General features: G+C 39.0%; 1 long non-coding RNA gene across 1 annotated transcript; it reads left to right on the top strand.

Annotated features, from left to right (window-relative positions):
- The first annotated feature begins 4,215 nt into the window (after positions 1-4,215).
- On the top strand, positions 4,216-9,390 carry LOC130954179 (uncharacterized). The gene is made up of 4 exons (XR_009076209.1): positions 4,216-4,870; positions 4,986-5,057; positions 5,143-5,269; positions 8,147-9,390. It is a non-coding gene; the product is annotated as an uncharacterized LOC130954179 (long non-coding RNA).
- The last annotated feature ends 11,217 nt before the right edge of the window (positions 9,391-20,607 follow it).

Consider the following 20,607-nt stretch of genomic DNA (forward strand, 5'->3'; position numbering starts at 1 on the left):
TGTACTACCTATCTTAGTTTACTCATTTTCTATAAACCTAGGTTACTAGTTGAGTATAAAAACTACTTTTAGAGATTTATTTTGTACCTCATGACATTTTCATGTTTTACATTGTATCTCTACGGCATGAGTCTCGAAACTCTATTGTTGGGGGGGGGGGGTGAGGAGCTCTGCTGTGTCTCGATGGATTAATGCAATTACCACTGTTTTCTATTCAATCACGCCTGTTTCCATTCTAAGATATACATTTGCACTTAAAAATTATGAACGTGATGATCCATGACACTCATCACGATTCTCAACTTATGATCGCGTGCCTGACAGCCACCTCCGTTCTATCTTAGATTGAATGTGTATCTCTTGGGTTCCTGGTTCACGAATTTGAGTACCTCTATTGACAACAGAGTGTTCGAATTTGTGCATCCAGAGTCTTCGTGGTATAAGCTAGGATTATTGGCGACCATTCCTGAGATCCGAAAAGTCTAAACCTTGTCTGTGGTATTACGAGTAGGATCTGGGAAGGGATGACTGTGACGAGCTACAAACTCGTGAGTATTGGGCGTAGTGATAGATGCAAAAGGATCACTGGATTCTATTCCAACATGATCGAGAACCGACAGATGATTAGCGGTGTGTTGACAGTGCACATGGACCATTTTCACTGAGAGGATGGGAAGTAGCCATTGACAACGGTGACACCCTACACACAGCTTGCCATGGAAGGAGCCTTGCGTGCGTAAATAAGAAGATAGTAGGAAAGCAGAGATTCAGATGATAGAGCATCTCCAAAACTCCAACCTATCCTCCATTATTGAAACACAAGTACCTTTTATTTCAAGCTCTTCTATTATATTGCAAACAAAAACCCTTTTCATTATTAATCTCCTGACTAAGAGTTATAAGGTAACCATAGCTTGCTTTAAGCCGACAATCTCTGTGGGATCGACCCTTACTCACGTAAGGTAATACTTGCAAACAAAGACCCTTTTCATTATTAGTTGTGCGATATTGCATGTGTGATTGCAATTTCGTGCACCAAGTTTTTGGTGCAGTTATCGGGGATTGTTCGAGTTTGAACAACTGACGGTTCATCTGTTGCTTAGATTAGGAAAATTTTGTCTTTTGGGTCAGAGTCTTTTATTTTCTTTTCAAAATTTTTCAAAAAATTATTATTTTTCTTTTAGATTTTTTTGTTTGAGTCTAGTTGCATGTTTTAAGTTTGGTGTTTTCTTGTTAGTTTTTATTTAAATTCAAAAAATTTATTTTTGGTTTTCTAAAAATTTTAAGTTTGGTGTTCTTTTTATGTTCTTGAGTCCTTCTTGTGTTTTGATTTTATAATTTTTAAGTTTGGTTTCCTTGGTATTTTCCTCAAATTTTCGAAAATTTTGCATTAAATTAGTCATCAATTTTAAAAATCAAATATTTTTAAATTGTTCTTCAATCATATATTTTTTTCAAAACTTCCAAACCACTTTCTCTTTCTTCATTTTTTTCGAAAATCCTCATAAAAAATTTTTCAAATCTGTTTTACTTTATTTTTTTAGTTTCCAATTTTTTTTATTATTATTATTTCGAAATATATATATATATATAATAAAATAAATAAAATAAATCTACATCATCTCCCTTTCTCCATCATGGAACTAAGTGGAAATGAACAGTCCAGAAGGACTTTGGGGTCATATGCTAACCCCGCTACTGCTTCATATGGGAGTAGTATCTGTATACCCTCCATCGGAGTCAGTAGTTTTGAGTTGAATCCTCAACTCATTATCATGGTGAAGCAAAATTGTCAGTATTTCGGTCTTCCACAGGAAGAACCTACTGAGTTTCTGGCACAGTTCTTACAATTTCTGACACAGTACAAGATAAGGAAGTAGACCAAGATGTCTACAGATTATTACTATTTTCATTTGCTGTAAAAGACCAAGTTAAGAGGTGGTTAAATAACCAACCTAAAGCCAGCATAAGGACATGGAAACAGCTGTCAGAAAAATTTCTGAATCAATATTTCCCTCCCAAGAGGATGACACAGCTAAGGCTAGACATCCAAGGCTTTAAACAAGAGGATAATGAATTCTTTTACAATGACTGGGAGAGGTACAGAGAGATGCTGAGGAAATGCCCCTCTAAAATGTTTTCAGAATGGGTGCAGTTAGACATCTTCTATTATGGGCTTACAGAAAAAGCTCAGATATCTCTAGACCACTCAGCTGGTGGATCTATACACATGAGAAAGACAATTGAAGAGGCTCAAGAGCTTATAGATACTGTTGCTAGAAATCAGCATCTGTACTTGAGCAGTGAGTCCTCCATGAAGGAAGAGGCTAAAGCAGTATCTACTGACCTTAGTCCTCCAGAAAAAGTTGCTGAACTCAACCAGCAATTACTTACTCTGACAAAACAGTTAGCAGAGTTTAAAGAAATGTTACAAGATACTTGGGATGCTAATAAGAGTATGGAAGCACAACTTGACCAGACAAGACATCAGTTATCTAAACAAATAATAGAAGAATGTCAAGCTGTTCAATTAAGGAGTGGCAAAACATTAAATACATCAACTCAAAGCAGCAGAAAGCCAAGGAAAGAATAGCTGATAGAGGATGAACAATATGCTACCCAAAATCCATCTGAGGACAATAAGAGCCCAGAGAGGAAGGATTCTGGCGTTCAAATGCCAGAAAAGGGTGACAAACTGGCGTTGAACGCCCAGTGGACGCCCATTTCTGACGTTCAAATGCCCGAAAAGGGTGAAAAGTTGGCGTCAAACGCCAATTCCATGTTCAATTTTGGCGTTTAAATGCCAGAACAGGGTAGGAATCTGGCGTTAAACGCCAATCTAGCATCCAATCCTGGTGTTCAAACACCAGTAAAGGATCAGACACCTGCAAGTGCTGATAATAACTCCCTCAAGAGGGTGTCTCAGCCTGCTTTTGTAGAAAACAAACCTGCAGCAACCATGAATGAAGAATATAAAGCCAAAATACATTATCCTCAGAAACTCCGCCAAGCAGAACAGGACAAGCAATTTGCCCGCTTTGCATACTATCTCAAGACTCTTGAAATAAAGATTCCGTTTGCAGAAGCACTTGAGCAAATACCTTCCTATGCTAAGTTCATGAAAGAGATCTTAAGACATAAGAAGGATTGGAGAGAATTCTCACTGAGGAATGCAGTGCAGTCATTCTAAAAAGCTAACCAGAGAAGCTTAAGGATCTCGAAAGCTTTATGATACCATGCACATTAGAGGGAATTTGTACCAAGAAAGCTCTATGTGATCTTGGGGCAAGTATCAACCTAATCCCTACATCCACTATCAGAAAGCTTGGTTTGACTGAAGAAATTAAACCATCCTGGATCTGTCTTCAACTTGCTGATGGCTCTATTAAATACCCATCAGGCATAATTGAGGACATAATTGTCAAAGTTGGGCCATTTGCCTTTCCCACTGACTTTGTAGTGCTGGAAATGAAGGAGCACAAGAGTGCTACTCTCATTCTAGGAAGACCTTTCCTTGCAACCGGACGAACTCTAATTGATGTCCAAAAAGGGGAAGTGACCCTGAGAGTCAATGACGATGAGTTTAAGTTGAATGCTGTCAAAGCTATGCAGCATCCAGACACACCGAAAGACTGCATGAAAGTTGATCTTATTGACTCTCTGGTAGAAGAAGTCAATATGACTGAAAGTCTTGAATCAGAGCTAGAGGACATATTTAAAGATGTTCTGTAACATCCCGCATTTTTGAAAAAAATCTAAATATAAATAAATTGTGATTTTACCTTATTGAGTTTAAACTTTATAATTTTAGAAATTATTTTATTAGAACTAATTAAATAGATTCGGAGATAGTTTTATTTTGAATCAATTAATATTTTAAAGTAATCTTATTATAATAAAATATTTTGTATAATTTTAGTAATAGAAAAATAATAAAAGGTTATATCATTTAATTTGAATAATTAGTATTAAGTTTAAACTATATTTTATAAAAATGTAATTAATATGCTTATTATATAATTTAAATTAGAAATAATTAATTCCACTTAGCAATATGTTGATAAATGATCTTAAATATTTTAAGAGAGTATATTTAATTTTAAAAATACTCTTCCTTCCAATTTTATCAAAATATCTATTCATATCTATCTATATTCTTTTATAAAATCTTAATTTTAATCTTAATATCACAAATTCCTATTTCATATACTAAATCCCTAAATCTACAATCAGAAAGGGAAAGAAAGGGAACGGGGAGCTCGAGGGGGAAAACAGAAAGGGAAAAGAAAGGAAGGGGAAAGAGGGAAGGCAGGGGAAAAACGGAGGTGAAGAGAGGGAGGAGGAAGCTGCGACGCGGCCAAGACCTCACTGCTGCCGCTGTTGTGCTGCACATGAGAGTGAGAGAGAGACACACACAGGACGAGCGTCGCGAGAATCAAGGGAGGGAGACACGGTTCCGTCCTGTTGCCGTTGTGGGTTGCGCCTGATCACCATCGCAGAAGCTCCATCGTCGCTGTTGCACATAAGAGGAGAAGATGATTTCGCTGATTTTGATTCTGTCTAAGCCCGCATCGTTGCTGGAATCGCGAACCGGGGAGGAGAGGGAGGCTGCTTCCATCGTCATTTCAGGTGTCAGAAAAGACCGTCGCCATTGAAGGATCCACCGCCGCCGAATCCCAGCCATCATCGCCGCCGGAGTCACCGTGGTTGCCGCTGGAGAAGTGCTATGAATGCCGCTGCTGATGTTAGCACGCAAGGGGGGAAGAGCCCGTCCTTGCCGATTCTGCCGCCGTCAAAGGGAAAAGGAAGTGAGAGCACCGGTACGGAACGCGAGAAAGGAATCGTCGCCAAAACCGGAACAGATTCACCGGTAATTCCGCTTCTTCCTTTCTTGATTCTGTCCCGTTTTTATTTTGTTCCGCTGTTCCGATTCCGTTGGTGTCCCTACTATCCTAACTGATCGAATTGATGCTGCTGCCCGCTAGGACGGACACCCTGGTCTCTGGTTCCTATTATTCTGAGTACCAAAGCTGTTGCTCCATTCCCGTCTTTCCTTGGTACGATTGGTTCTGTTCTACAAACATTTTTCTGGTTATTACTCCTTTGATAATCTGTTCTGTTTTGCCCTTGCATTTGCTACAGCCATTATTAATTTTCCCCCCAAAGTTGCTGTTGCTGCTATTAGAGTTGTGGTTGATGCTGTTATCCTCGCGTTAGAACATGGAGGGTTGCTGCATTTCCGATTTTGTGTGGTTAATGCGACATCGAGGTAGGGGGTTTAAAATGATTTTAATTTAGGAATGCCAACAAGGTTTACTGAATAACTGCAAATAGTATTAATAGCTGAGTAATTAATTGATTATATGAATGTTGGATTGTGATTGCAATTGTGCTTGGTGCTGTGATAGAATTGATTGTAATTAGGTATGGTAGATGATTGAATTATTGATTGTTGGTTGTTGAAATGGTTGTTTGGTATATTGCTATGGCTATGAAAGTGACTTGAGATTAGTAGAGGATTGTGGTTTCGACTGATTATGTATAAATGGTTGAGACTAAGATAATCATTTGATATATTTGATACTGGATTGAGAATTGTTGAAGAATTAGGGCCTAAAAGACTGAACTATTATTAAGAATCTGGTTTTCAAAATAGAAAGGTTACTTTGATGACGGCCTAGTAATTGCTAGTGATCGAAGTGGTATGAGAGTAAAATCTGAGTAAACTTCAATAAGTGTAGTTGTTAGGATTTAAATTTGAAGGTTTCGTATTAACTGAAGATTTAGTTATGATTTTTCAAAGTTAAGCTTTAAAATCTGAATTTCTGCATTACTTTTAAGTGAAGACTGTAACTTTGAAAGACTGTAACTAATTCTGTGATGAACGGAATTGCGTGGAACCAAGTCCTGGTTAAATTTGGGAATAATTGGGACTGAATTGGAGAGTTTGAGACCTTTTCATTAATATAAGATTTATGGTGAATTTTGAGTAATGGTTGCGGGTTCTGATTTTACTGCAGAATTTTTGGAACAGCAGTAACTTGTTGGCTCTGCTGTGAATGTTCTGAATTGAATTTTGAAGCGAAACTAATTTTAAATGAAACTTTAGTACTATTATTTTAATGCTGTAAAATTTCAGAACAATTGGACTTATGGTTTTAAAGATATGCATTTTTGAAAGATGATGCATTATGTAGAAAAAACCAGATTCTGTTTTCTTAAATCAGTAACTTTGAGAATTTATAATTTTTGATCCTGGATAGATATTGAGATGCAACCAATTGGAGGTGAAAATTAAGTATGTTTAGCATATGTGACTTAAATTTCAGGGCTATCCATGTTTTAATGAGTAAGTTATGGGACTTGGAGGAAGATAAGTTCATTAACTTTTAAAGCAGAATTCTGCAGCAAATTAGTCAACTTCCAGGTTATATAACTTCTTCATCAAAAATGATATTGACCTGAAACCAATTGGAAAAGAAACTTGGATGAGTGAAGTTGAACTGTATTAATTTTCAAAGTCATTGGATTTAACTTGGATTTTATATTGAATTTTGAATGTCACATGCTGCTGCTGTTTTTCTGATTTTACACACTGCAGAGCAGTCTCGGTTTTTCCTTTATTCCTAAGGCTAGAGAAACCAGAAAATTATGATCTTTGGTTTGTTAGAAAGCTTATTTCAAGACGAACGCCTGGACATAAAGTTTGCGCAATTCCGAGTTTATTTGCTATATTAAAAACAGAAAAGAAGATAGAGTGTTGAGGATGTCCTAGTGACAGTTATGAGTTTATAAAACTAAAGATGAATCTTAGTGCTATATGGCTGATTCAATGTGGAATTTTGCTTGATTCTGAGTTGATGTGATGCTGGAAAGATTGAAAAGAGTAAAGTGAATTGTTTGGTTTGAACCCGTAAGGGTGGTTAAGTCCTATTTTCAGGGGAGATTATGTCCGAATTTTTATAAAAGTATAAGGACTTAATCAAAATAAATATTTAAGGCTTATTTAATGATAGAAACTTCAATGATTCTTTTAAGAAGAGATTATTTGGTATATGAGATCGTTGAGTATTCAGAGAAAGTAAAGAGATATAGAGAAAAGAGAAACCAGAACAGAGAAAAGAGAAACCAGAACAAAGTAAAGAGAAATAAAGAGAGAGTAATATAATAAAGAGATATTTATATCTATATTTAGTTGCTTGATGCAACCCAGAGCTATATATATTAGTTGCTTGATGCAACCCAGAGCTATATTTATATATACTAGTTGCTTAATGCAACCCAGAGTTTCTGTAGGGAAACTAAGTTACCTACAGCCATTTTCCGCTTCCCCAGAGCAGAGCAGAGTATATATATATTTTCCTGCAGTAAGCAGAGGCTGTCTCAAATGAGCGGCTATTATCATATGCGCATTTATTTAGGAACGGAAAATCGTATTCGGGAAATCGGGATTACTCGTGACCGGATAAATGTCGGGATTGCGGGCAGCCAACCGACACATGAGCTCATGGCCTGTACTAGGACCAGACATTCATCATATGCATCTATGTGACATTGTTTGGGTGTGTGTATTGTAATTGATTTGCCTAAATGAATAATCCTGTTTAATTGCTACTTGCTATACTAGATATAAATGCTCTTGATTGTGTTTGAACCTCATTACCTGTGTTTGTAACTGATTGTTTGGATTGTAGTGATTGGATGTTGATTGAGTTGTTTGGGCCTGAGGCCGTGACTGGTATGTTTGAGGTCTAGTTTTGTATAAAGTATCTGACTGGTTCAGCATAGACTTAATGAACCTATGGTTGGAGCAGGATGATCATTTATACCGCGTAGGTAACTTCTTTTATGTTAAGGTCTAGTAAAGTATGAAAAATCAAACTGGTTCAGCATAGACTTAATGAACCTATGCTTGGAAGAGGTTGGTCATTCATACAGTCTAGGAAACTTTTACGAGTTTTATAAAGAAAATGTGGGTCTAGGATTTTAAATAATTAACTAATGCTTTTAAAAGAGGTTAATTTTCTTTTAGATGTCTTTGGATGAAATTAACTATTTGCGCTTTATTCTTTACTTTAACGGCATTCTCGACCTCTACTGAGAACATGTGGTTTGGTTCTCACCCCCAAATTTTCCACCCTTTCAGTGACACAGGTTTGAAGACGCAACTTGAAGCTGCGAGCGATTAGTAGGTTTTCTTTATGGTTTTAATTGGTCTGGTAGAGTCCCCTCGCCGATTGTCCCTTGAGATTTTGTTTCATATAGAGGGGTATGTTTGGTATATTGTATTTGAGTTTTATTTGGTTTCTTTTGTATAAGAATTATTATCAATAATATTTATGTGATTACTATTGTTTGTTGGAAACCTATGATATATGTCTTTAAAGAACAAAAACAAAATTTTCTAGCATTTCCTTAAAACTGAAACGCGAAATCGATACAAAGGCTCAGTAATTAAGTAGTTAATATTAGAAAAGGTCACGTAACGTTCTTTCTAGTAGAAATACCCTGACTTAAGCAAGGTATTTTGCTGGAAGGGATGTTACATGTTCAGCCTGATCTGGAGGAGCCAGAGAAAATAGAGGAACCTCTGAAAATTCCTCAATTAGAAGAAAAGCCTCCCAAACCTGAGCTCAAACCACTACCACCATCCTTGAAATATGCATTTCTAGGAGAAGACAACACTTTTCCTGTGATAATAAGCTCTACCTTAAAGCCACAGGAAGAGGAAGCACTGGTTCAAGTGCTAAGGACACACAAGACAGCTCTTGGGTGGTCCATCAGTGATCTTAAGGGCATTAGCCCAGCCAGATGCAAGCACAAGATTCTCTTGGAGGATAATGCTAAGCCAGTGATTCAACTACAAAGGCGACTGAATCCAGCCATGAAGGAAGTGGTGCAGAAAGAGGTCACTAAATTACTAGAGGCTGGGATTATTTATCCAGTTTCTGATATCCCCTGGGTGAGCCCTGTCCAAGTCGTCCCCAAGAAGGGAGGCATGACAGTAGTTCATAATGAGAAAACTGAACTGGTTCCCACAAGAACAGTTACAGGGTGGCGCATGTGTATTGACTACAGAAGACTCAATATAGCCACCAGAAAGGATGATTTTCCTTTACCATTCATAGACCAGGTGCTAGAAAGACTACCAGGTCATGATTAGTACTACTTTTTGGATGGCTATTCAGGCTACAACCAAGTTGCAGTAGATCCCCAGGATCAAGAGAAAATAGCATTCACATGTCCATTTAGAGTATTTGCCTACAGAAGGATGCCATTTGTGCTGTGTAATTGACGATTGGATTTTTGACGGTTTAGAATTTTACAAATGAAATCTCGTCGAAGTATAGTCTCTAAACCAACAATAATCCTCTCATACAAAAATTTGTTTGTCACAAGTACAAACCCCTAAAATCTATAAACCGAAGTATTTAAACCTCGGGTCGTTCTCCCTAGGATTTACAATAAAGTGTCTTGTTATTGGTTGTGAGTTATTTTGGGGTTTTTGAGATTATAGACAAGAATTATAAATGGCAAAGGAAATAAACTAACAACTAACAAAGCTCTTGGCAAGATATGAGAACTAGAAGTCCTATCCTTGTTATCCTTCTCAATTGTGATGAGAATTGTGTATTGCTCCCACTTAGTTAACCTCTAACCATGGAGGAAAGTCAAGTGGATGAATCAATTTGATTCCTCAAGTCCTAATCAACTCCTAAAGGAAAGACTAGCTTTAGAGGCATTCAAATTAATTAGCAACTTCTAATTATCAACCAACAAAAGAATTAGATAACTCAAGAGTCACTAATTACTCTACCTAGGCCAAGAGGAACAAAACCTACACTAAAATCCAACCAAGCATTTCATCAAACACTTGGAAGGCACAAAGAAAAGCAAAGCAAATTGACAACAAGAATAGAATCTAACAACATTTATTGAAAGGAATTAACAACAACAATCAAAAGAAACACATTTATTATGAATTACCTTTTATTGAATTGGAAGAAAGTAGAAGGAACAATACTAGATCTACAACAAAATATAAGAACAACATAAAGGAAATTGCAATAAAAGAATGGAAGAAGAATGAATGTAACAATAAGGAATTGAGAAGATAGAAGTAGAAGAAGATGAATCTAAATCTAAATCTAAGAACTAAACCTAATCCTAATCCTAATTCTAGAGAGAAGTGAGAGCTTCTCTCTCTAGAAACTAACTCTAACTACTAAACTAAACTAATGGTAACTAACCTGTGTTTCCCTCTTCACTCCTTGGGTTAAATAGCATCAGAAATGAGTTGGATTGGGCCCACAAGACTTCTAAAATCGCTGGCCACGTGTTGCATTAAGTGGGTCATGTGCCACCATCGGCGCGTCCGCGTACCGTGCGCGTGCGCGCCCCTATGCGCGATGCAACTATGGCAAATCTTATATCGTTTCGAAGCCCCGGATGTTAGCTTTCTAACCCAACTGGAACCGCATCATTTGAACCTCTGTAGCTCAAGTTATGGTCGTTTAAGTGCGAAGAGGTCGGCTTGACAGCTTTCCGGTTCTTTCATTTCTTCATGAGTTCTCCAACTTTTCATGCTTCTTTCTTCATTCCCTTGATCCAATCTTTGCCTCCTAAACCTTAAATCACTTAACAAACATATCAAGGCATCTAATAGAATCAAGGAGAATTAGATTTAGCTATTTTAAGACCTAAAAAGCATGTTTTCACTCTTAAGCACAATTTAAAGGAGAAGTTATAAAACCATGCTATTTCAATGGATAAATGTGGGTAAAAGGTTATAAAATCCCCTAAAATCAATACAAGATAAACCGTCAAAACGGGGTTTGTCAACCTCCCCACACTTAAACCAAGCATGTCCTCATGCTTAAGCCAAGAGAGAAATAAGGGATATGACACTTATTCAAAGCAAAGAAACTATATGCATGCCACTAAATGCAAAATGATTCTACCTACTTGGTTAAAAATAAATCAATCTCCAAGACATACATGCACAAGTAGGGCTTAAGATCATATAACGATTCATGAGTCCTACCAATTTAAATATCAAAATGAAGTTCAAGTAGACTTGCAAGAAGAACGCTCATGAAAGCCGGGAATCAAGGAATTGAGCATCGAACCCTCACCGGGAGTGTTTGCACTCTAGTCACTCAGTGTTTGGGGTTGATTCTCTCAATTCTCCCCTAATCATGCTTTCCAAGATTTGTTTTTCTTCTAACAATCAACAATTATTCAATGCATGCATACATGTATCATGAGGTCTTTTCTTTAGGTTGTAATGGGGCTAGGGTCAAGGTAGGATCATATATGGCTAGTGGACTTAGGATTCGAATCTTTGATTAACTTAAACTTTCCTACCTAACCTATATAATAACCCATACAATGAAGTACTAATCTAACTCCCCATTCCTCACTTTTTCACATACTCATGCATTTTCTTTTGATTATCACACCTATACATTGATTTTATTTGAACTTTACTTTGGGGCATTTTGTCCCCTTTTATTGCTTTTCTTTTCTTTTTCTTTCTTTCTTTTTTTTCTATATTTTTTCTTTTCATACTGTTGTTTTTCTCATTTTTTTTATACAAGAGCATCAATGCATAAGGTCTTACATTTGATCAATGCATGAGTATGTACCCAATTCCCAATATTTACACTAATAATACAAAACTACCCTTTTATTCACCCAATGTCCCAAGGTTCCCACACTTGAATGATACTCACACACACAGCCTAAGCCAATCAAAGATCCAAATTAAGGACATTTATTGTTTTTCGCTTTAAGGCTTGTAATGTGCTAAATTAAGAACAAAGTGGGTTAATCGTAGGCTCAAATATGGCTAACAAAGGAAGATAAAAGGTAAGGCTATTTGGGTAAGTAAGCTAATGGAATGATGGCCTCAATCATATAAATGCATGAATACACAAAATAATGGACATATAGACTCAAACAAAGCAAATATCACAATCATAGGAAGAGAATAATGCACACAAGAAGGAAAAATAAGTGGTTATAAGATGTAACCACACCATTAGGCTCAAATCTCACTTGCTTGTGTTCTTAGCTCAAAAGCCATGTTCCAAAATAAATTCTTTCAAGCAAGTTCCACAAATTTTCTTTTTCAAATTGGTAGGGTGCCCTAAAACAGTTTCTTGGAAAAGAAATCATCACCCTAACCAAGTAGTCCTAATAAGAAAGAAGTGGTAAAAATATGTATAAATTCTAACTAACATGCAACCTATCATACAATGCAATAGCTAGCTAACATTGATGTTGAAAAAGGAAATTGTTACCCATGGAGATCGGTCGGACGACCTCCCCACACTTGAATATTGTACCGTCCTCGGTGCATGCAAAGAAGAGCAAGGTGGACGGGTTGCTACAATTGATGAGTTTCTTCAAAGGGTTGTGCGGATGAACTTGTTTGTTGCCCCATTTAGAAGCTTTCTCATTCCTTTCCTTCTTGGTGGCCAACCTAGAAGGAGAGAAAAAGAAAGAAAATTAAGCCTATAACAAAGACATCAAAGCAATTAGAACATAGGCGGGGGCTAATGCCAAATAAGAGTATGGTTCTCTACTACATGGTAGCTACAACATGTGAGTAAGAAAACAGTATAAGCAAAGGGCATATCAACTAATACTTGATGCAAGAGTAAAGTTAGAGCATGGAGAGTATATTGAGCATCAAGATCAAATAAGAATTGACACAAACAAGATTAGTGATACGCATGAAAGCATTTGATTCTATCCTAACTCAATGATAAAGAAGTACAAAAACAAAGGATAATGAATTAGGAAGGACTAAAGCACTAACCTTGTGTATTGACAAATATTACAATTAATGTAACACAAGTCATGAAGCACCAAAACAAATGCAAGAAATTCTCAACAACTGAGTGAGAGAATTCAACACCATTATTAAAATGAGAAATTTAGAAAATAAAATGAGAACAAATTATAGAAACAAAATTAAAATGCAAAGAATAAAAGTATGCAAATGTAATAGACAAAAGGAAATGGAAGAAGAGAAAAAAAACTCTTTTTTTTTTTTTTTTTTTTTACCGACGCGTGCGCGTCATGCGTGCTTACGCGTCGATGTGCATATTGGTTGAAGGACGCGTACGCGCCAGGTGCGCGCACGCGTGCATCGAGTTAGGCCGGAGGCATAATGTCGGCCCAAGTCTGGCACAACTCTCGGGTAAAAGTACCGAGAGTGCAGATTGTGCAATCGACGCGCGCGCGCACAGTGTGCGTGCGCGTGCATTGCCAATTTAAGATCATGTGCGCGTACGCGCCAGGTGCGCACATGCGTGCATAGACTTGTGCCCTAGGCCCAATGTTCGCACAGTGTAGGCCTAACTCTCGGGTTTTTTGGCTAGAGGTGGAATTTTGCATCCACGCGTACGCGTACAGTGCGCATCCGCGTGGGTGGTCGAAAAATGCTCAGGTGCGCGTACGCGTTAGGTGCGCGCACGCGTGGATGGTGTTCTGTTTTTCAAAAAATATTTTTCTAAGTTCTTACACCAATCCGAGCCTTTCAATCCTCCAAACAGCTACCAAAGAGGATGGAAAGAGTTACCATGGTGGGGGTGTCTCCCACCTAGCACTTTTAGTTAAGTCCTTAAGTTGGACATTTTGAGGAGCTTATTGTCATGGTGGCTTATGTTTGTACTCATCCTTGGAATCTCCAAGGATCTTTGCTTCTCAATTGGTTGACAGAATTTCCAACCATCTTTACCAAACTTGGGTGAGGTTCTCCCCAAGATATGAGCTCCCAAAATTGGTCTTCATGTTGTGATCCGGGATCCCATATCTTATTTCACACCCATCTTCTAGTTGATCATCATGATTCAACTTGGGTGGTAGGCATATAGAATTCTCCTTTATGCACCAATTCTCTTCTAGACCCATACAATTTAGCATTCCTCCAACCATAGTATTTATGCCTGAGGGTTTAACTTAATGAGCCTAACATTCTTTTTCCAACCATTACACCACTCCCTCTTACTCTTAACTCACAAAGAGCTCTAAGTTGACCATCATTTTCAATCAACCCATATTCAAGTGAGAAAGTGAAGCTTAGGGATAGAAATTTTACCCACTTGAATGTTATGTTAGGTGATGGTGGCTTGGGAAGGGGGACCTCCCCACACATAGCCATTGCGATGTCTACGCTCTTGTGCTCTTCCCTTGTAACTTCCACCTCATGACAACTTATATCAACCTCAACCTCTTCCTCTTGGTAGCTTCCTTCCAATTTAATATTTTCTTCGTGGCTTTAGGGTATGGGAGGTGAGGTATCTTCTTCCTTACCCTCTATGTCAAGCTCAATGGGAGAGGATTCAATTGTGGATAGGAACTCATCAATAATTGAATCCATCTTTTGATCAACCTCTTCAAAGTCTTCAACCATGATGTGCTTTGGAGGTTGCGCACCCTCCTCAACATCAATGTCAAGCTTCTTGGAAGAGTTTTCCATGATGCTACATTCCCATGGACTCTCAACGTCTCCTAAATCTTCAACCACTTCTTCCTTTTCTTCAATAACCATAGGCTCCTCCAATTGCTCTAATACAAAATAGCCCCCCTCATTTTCCACCGGGTTTTCCAATCTCTCCTTCATGCTATGATTCAATGGATTCTTCACATGTGGCCACGGAAGCACCTTGAGTGTTCAAAAATTTGTAGGCTAAGGTAGACACTACCTCGGTCAAGTTAGTCACAAACTCTAGGGTGTTCCTTTGCATATCCGCTTGTCCTTGAAGTAGCAATGTGATAGAGTCATCTATTGGGACTTGGGGTGGATAAGAGGGTTCATTATTTTGGAGAGAGGGTTTATCGTAGGAAGGTGGTTCTTCTTGGTAAGGGTATGGAGATGGTGTGCATTGAGGTGGTTCTTGGTAGTAATCTTGATAGGGTTGTGGTGGTTCTAAAGGTTCTTGCTCATAATGGTCGTAAGAGTATGGTATGGGGGTTTGGTCATATGATGGTGGTGCACGAAATTGTGATCACTACTTTTACACAGAACAATCCCCGGTAATGACTCCAAAGACTTGGTGCTCAATACCATGGCATAAACACAACTTCGCACAACTAACCAGCAAGTGCACTGGGTCGTCCAAGTAATACCTTACGTGAGTAAGGGTCGATCCCACGGAGATTGTTGGTATGAAGCAAGCTATGGTCACCTTGTAAATCTCAGTCAGGCAGACTCAAATGGGTATAGTGATAAACGAATAAAGCATAAAGATAAAGATAGAGATACTTATGTATATCATTGGTGAGAGCTTCAGATAAGCGTATGAAGATGCCTTCCCTTCCGTCTCTCTGCTTTCCTACAGTCTTCATCCAATCCTTCTTACTCCTTTCCATGGCAAGCTCATGTAGGTTTCACCGTTGTCAATGGCTACCTCCATCCTCTCAGTGAAAATGTTCCCATGCTCTGTCACAGCATATGGCTAATCAGCTGTCGGTTCTCGGTCGGCCGGAATAAAATCCATCGATCCTTTTGCGTCTGTCACTAACGCCCCGCCTGCTAGGAGTTTGAAGCACGTCACAGTCATTCAATCATTGAATCCTACTCAGAATACCACAGACAAGGTTAGACCTTCCGGATTCTCTTGAATGCCGCCATCAGTTCTCGCCTATACCACGAAGACTCTGATCTCACGGAATGGCTGGCTCGTTTGTCAGGCGAGCACTCGGTTGTCAGGCGATCAACCATGCATCGTGTATCAGGAATCCAAGAGATATTCACTAAGCCTTGATTGCTTGTAGAACAAGAGTGGTTGTCAGTCACTTTGATCATAAGTGAGAATGATGATGAGTGTCACGGATCATCACATTCATCAGGTTGAAGAACAAGTGATATCTTGGAACAAGAACAAGCGGAATTGAATAGAAGAACAATAGTAATTGCATTAATACTCGAGGTACAGCAGAGCTCCACACCTTAATCTATGGTGTGTAGAAACTCCACCGTTGAAAATACATAAGAACAAGGTCTAGGCATGGCCGTGAGGCCAGCCTCCCAAAGTGATCAAAAGATCTAAAGAAAAAGGTTCCAAAGATCAGAAGATGTCTAATACAATAGTAAAAGGTCCTACTTATAGAAAACTAGTAGCCTAAGGTGTACAAAGATGAGTAAATGACATAAAAATCCACTTCCGGGCCCACTTGGTGTGTTCTTGGGCTGAGCAATGAAGCATTTTCGTGTAGAGACTCTCCTTGGAGTTAAACGCCAGCTTTTATGCCAGTTTGGGCGTTTAACTCCCATTTAGGTGCCAGTTCCGGCGTTTAACGCTGGAATTCCTGAGGGTGACTTTGAACGCCGGTTTGGGCCATCAAATCTTGGGCAAAGTATGGACTATCATATATTGCTTGAAAGCCCAGGATGTCTACTTTCCAACGCCGTTGAGAGCGCGCCAATTGGGCTTCTGTAGCTCCAGAAAATCCACTTCGAGTGCAGGGAGGTCAGAATCCAACAGCATCTGCAGTCCTTTTCAGTCTCTGGATCAGATTTTTGCTCAGGTCCCTCAATTTCAGCCAGAAAATACCTGAAATCACAGAAAACACACAAACTCATAGTAAAGTCCAGAAAAGTGAATTTTAACTAAAAACTAAAAATATACTAAAAACTAACTAGATCATACTAAAACATACTAAAAACAATGCCAAAAAGCGTATAAATATATCGCTCATCACAACACCAAACTTAAATTGTTGCTTGTCCTCAAGCAACTGAAAATCAAATAAGATAAAAAGAAGAGAATATACTATAGACTCCAAATTATCAATGAAACTTAGCTCCAAATTAGATGAGCGGGACTAGTAGCTTTTTGCCTCCGAACAGTTTGGCATCTCACTCTATCCTTGAAATTCAGAATGATTGGCTTCTTTAGGAACTCAGAATCCAGATAGTGTTATTGATTCTCCTAGTTAAGTATGATGATTCTTGAACACAGCTACTTATTGAGTCTTGGCCGTGGCCCAAAGCACTCTGTCATCCAGTATTACCACCGGATACATGCATGCCACAGACACATAATTGGGTGAACCTTTTCAGATTGTGATCAGCTTTGCTAGAGTCCCCAATTAGAGGTGTCCAGGGTTCTTAAGCACACTCTTTTTGCCTTGGATCACAACTTTATTTCTTTCTTTTCTTTTCTTTTTCTTTCTCCCCCTTTTTTTCTTTTTTGTTTTTCTCTTTCTCTTCTTTTTTTTTTGTATTCATGCTTTTTCTTGCTTCAAGAATCATTTTTATGATTTTCAGATCCTCAGTAACATGTCTCCTTTTCATCATTCTTTCAAGAGCCAACAATTTTTAACATTCATGAACAACAAATTCAAAAGACATATGCACTGTTCAAGCATACATTCAGAGAACAAAAGTGTTGCCACCACATCAAACTAATTAAGCTAGTTTTAAAGATGAATTTGAAATCATGTACTTCTTGTTCTTTTGTAATAAAAACAGTTTTCATTTAAGAAAGGTGATGGATTTCATAGGATATTCATAACTTCAAGGCATAGACACTAAGACACTAATGATCATAAGACACAAACATGGATAAACATAAAGCATAATTTTCGAAAAACAAGAAAATAAAGAACAAGGAGATTAAAGAACGGGTCCACCTTAGTGATGGCGGCTTGTTCTTCCTCTTGAAGGTCTTATGGAGTGCTTGAGCTCCTCAATGTCTCTTCCTTGTCTTTGTTGCTCCTCTCTCATGATTCTTTGATCTTCTCTAATTTCATGGAGGAGGATGGAATGTTCTTGGTGCTCCACCCTTAGTTGTCCCATGTTGGAACTCAATTCTCCTAGGGAGGTGTTTAGTTGCTCCCAATAGTCTTGTGGAGGAAAGTGCATCCCTTGAGGCATCTCAGGGATCTCTTGATGAGAGGGGTCTCTTGTTTGCTCCATCCTTTTCTTAGTGATGGGCTTGAGGTCATGCCTTCTCAGTTGAACTGGCTTTCCTCTTGAATCTCTCTTCCATTGAGTGCCCTCTTCACAAATGTCTGTGAGGACTTGGTCCAACCTTTAATCAAAGTTGACCCTTCTTCATGGCCACAACTTCATAGAAGTGGTCTTGATGCACCCTTGAGATGAATCTTTCCATCTCCCATGACTCGGAGGTGGAAGCTTTTGCCTTCCCTTTCCTCTTTCTAGAGGTTTCTCCGGCCTTAGATGCCATAAATGGTTATGGAAAAACAAAAAGCAATGCTTTTACCACACCAAACTTAAAAGGTTTGCTCGTCCTCGAGCAAAAGAAGAAAGAAGAGAGTAGAAGAAGAAGAAATAGAGGAGAGGGAGATGGCTTTGTGGTCGGCCATGTATGGGTGGGTTTGGGAGGGAAAGTGGTTTGTATTTGAATGGTGAGGTAGGTGGGGTTTTATGAAGGATGGATGTGAGTGGTGAAGAGAAAGATGGGTGGTGGGGTTGGTGGGGATCCTGTGGGGTCCACAGATCCTAAGGTGTCAAGGAAAAGTCATCCCTGCACCAAATGGCAATCAAAATCACGTTTTGTGCCAAATCTGGCGTTAAACGCCGGGCTGGTGCCCCTTTCTGGCGTTTAACGCCAGGTTCTTGCCCTTTCCTAGCGTTTAACGCCAGTCTGGTGCCCCTTTCTGGCGTTAAACGCCCAGAATGGTGCCAGACTGGGCGTTAAACGCCCAACTGCTAGCCTCACTGGCGTTTAAACGCCAGTGAATTCTTCCTCCAGGGTGTGCTATTTTTTTCCTGTTTTTCATTCTGTTTTTGCTTTTTCAATGGATTCTGTGACTTCTTATGATCATCAACCTACAAAAAACATAAAATGACAAAGAGAAATAGATAAAATATAACATTGGGTTGCCTCCCAACAAGCGCTTCTTTAATGTCAGTAGCTTGACAGAGGGCTCTCATGGAGCCTCACAGATACTCAGAGCAATGTTGGAACCTCCCAACACCAAACTTAGAGTTTGAATGTGGGGGTTCAACACCAAACTTAGAGTTTGGTTTGGGCCTCCCAACACCAAACTTAGAGTTTGACTGTGGGGGGCTCTGTTGTCTCTGATTTGAGAAGCTCTTCATGCTTCCTCTCCATGGTGACAGAGGGATATCCTTGAGCCTTAAACACAAAGGATTCTTCATTCACTTGAATGATCAGTTCACCTCTATCAACATCAATCACAGCCTTTGCTGTGGCTAGGAAGGGTCTGCCAAGGATGATGGATTCATCCATGCACTTCCCAGTCTCTAGGACTATGAAATCAGTAGGGATGTAATGGTTCAACTTTTACCAAAAACTTCGCTACAAGTCCATGAGCTTGTTTTCTTGAGTTGTCTGCCATCTCTAGTGAGATTCTTGCAGCTTGCACCTCAAAGATCCCTAGCTTCTCCATTACAGAGAGAGGCATGAGGTTCACACTTGACCCTAAGTCACACAGGGCCTTCTTGAAGGTCATGGTGCCTATGGTACAAGGTATGGAAAACTTCCCAGGATCTTGTCTCTTTTGAGGTAATTTCTGCCTAGACAAGTCATCCAGTTCTTTGGTGAGCAAAGGAGGTTCAGTCTCCCAAGTCTCATTTCCAAATAACTTTTCATTTAGCTTCATGATTGCTTCAAGGTATTTGGCAACTTGCTCTTCAGTGACATACTCATCCTCTTCAGAGGAGGAATACTCATCAGAGCTCATGAAAGGCAGAAGTAAGTCCAATGGAATTTCTATGGTCTCATTTTGAGCCTCAGATTCTCATGGTTCCTCATTGGGGAACTCATTGGAGGTCAGTGCACGCCCATTGAGGCCTTCCTCAGTGGCGTCCACTTCCTCTCTTTTCTCTCCAAATTCGGCCATGTTGATGGCCTTGCACTCTCCTTTTGGATTTTCTTCTGTATTGCTTGGAAGAGTACTTGGAGGGAGTTCAGTAATTTTCTTACTCAGCTGTCCCACTTGTGCTTCCAAATTCTTAATGGAAGACCTTGTTTCAGTCATGAAACTTTGAGTGGTTTTGATTAGATCAGAGACCATGGTTGCTAAGTCAGAGGGGTTCTGCTTAGAATTCTCTGTCTGTTGCTGAGAAGATGATGGAAAAGGCTTGCCATTGCTAAACCTGTTTCTTCCACCATTATTGTTATTGAAACCTTGTTGAGGTCTCTCTTGATTCTTCCATGAGAAATTTGGGTGATTTCTCCATGAAGAATTATAGGTGTTCCCATAGGGTTCTCCTAGGTAATTCACCTCTTCCATTGAAGGGTTCTCAGGATCATAAGCTTCTTCTCCAGATGAAGCATCCTTAGTACTGCCAGGTGCATTTTGCATTCCAGACAGACTTTGAGAAATTAAATTGACTTGTTGAGTCAATATCTTGTTTTGAGCCAATATGGCATTCAGAGTATCAATCTCAAGAACTCCTTTCTTCTGACTTGTCCCATTGTTCACAGGATTCCTTTCAGAAGTGTACATGAACTGGTTATTTGCAACCATTTCAATGAGCTCTTGGGCTTCTGTAGGCATCTTCTTCAGATGAAGAGATCCTCCAGCAGAGCTATCCAAAGACATCTTGGACAGTTCAGAGAGACCATCATAGAAAATACCTATGATGCTCCATTCAGA

Source organism: Arachis stenosperma, chromosome 10, assembly GCF_014773155.1.
Source record: "Arachis stenosperma cultivar V10309 chromosome 10, arast.V10309.gnm1.PFL2, whole genome shotgun sequence".
Lineage (NCBI taxonomy): Eukaryota > Viridiplantae > Streptophyta > Magnoliopsida > Fabales > Fabaceae > Arachis > Arachis stenosperma.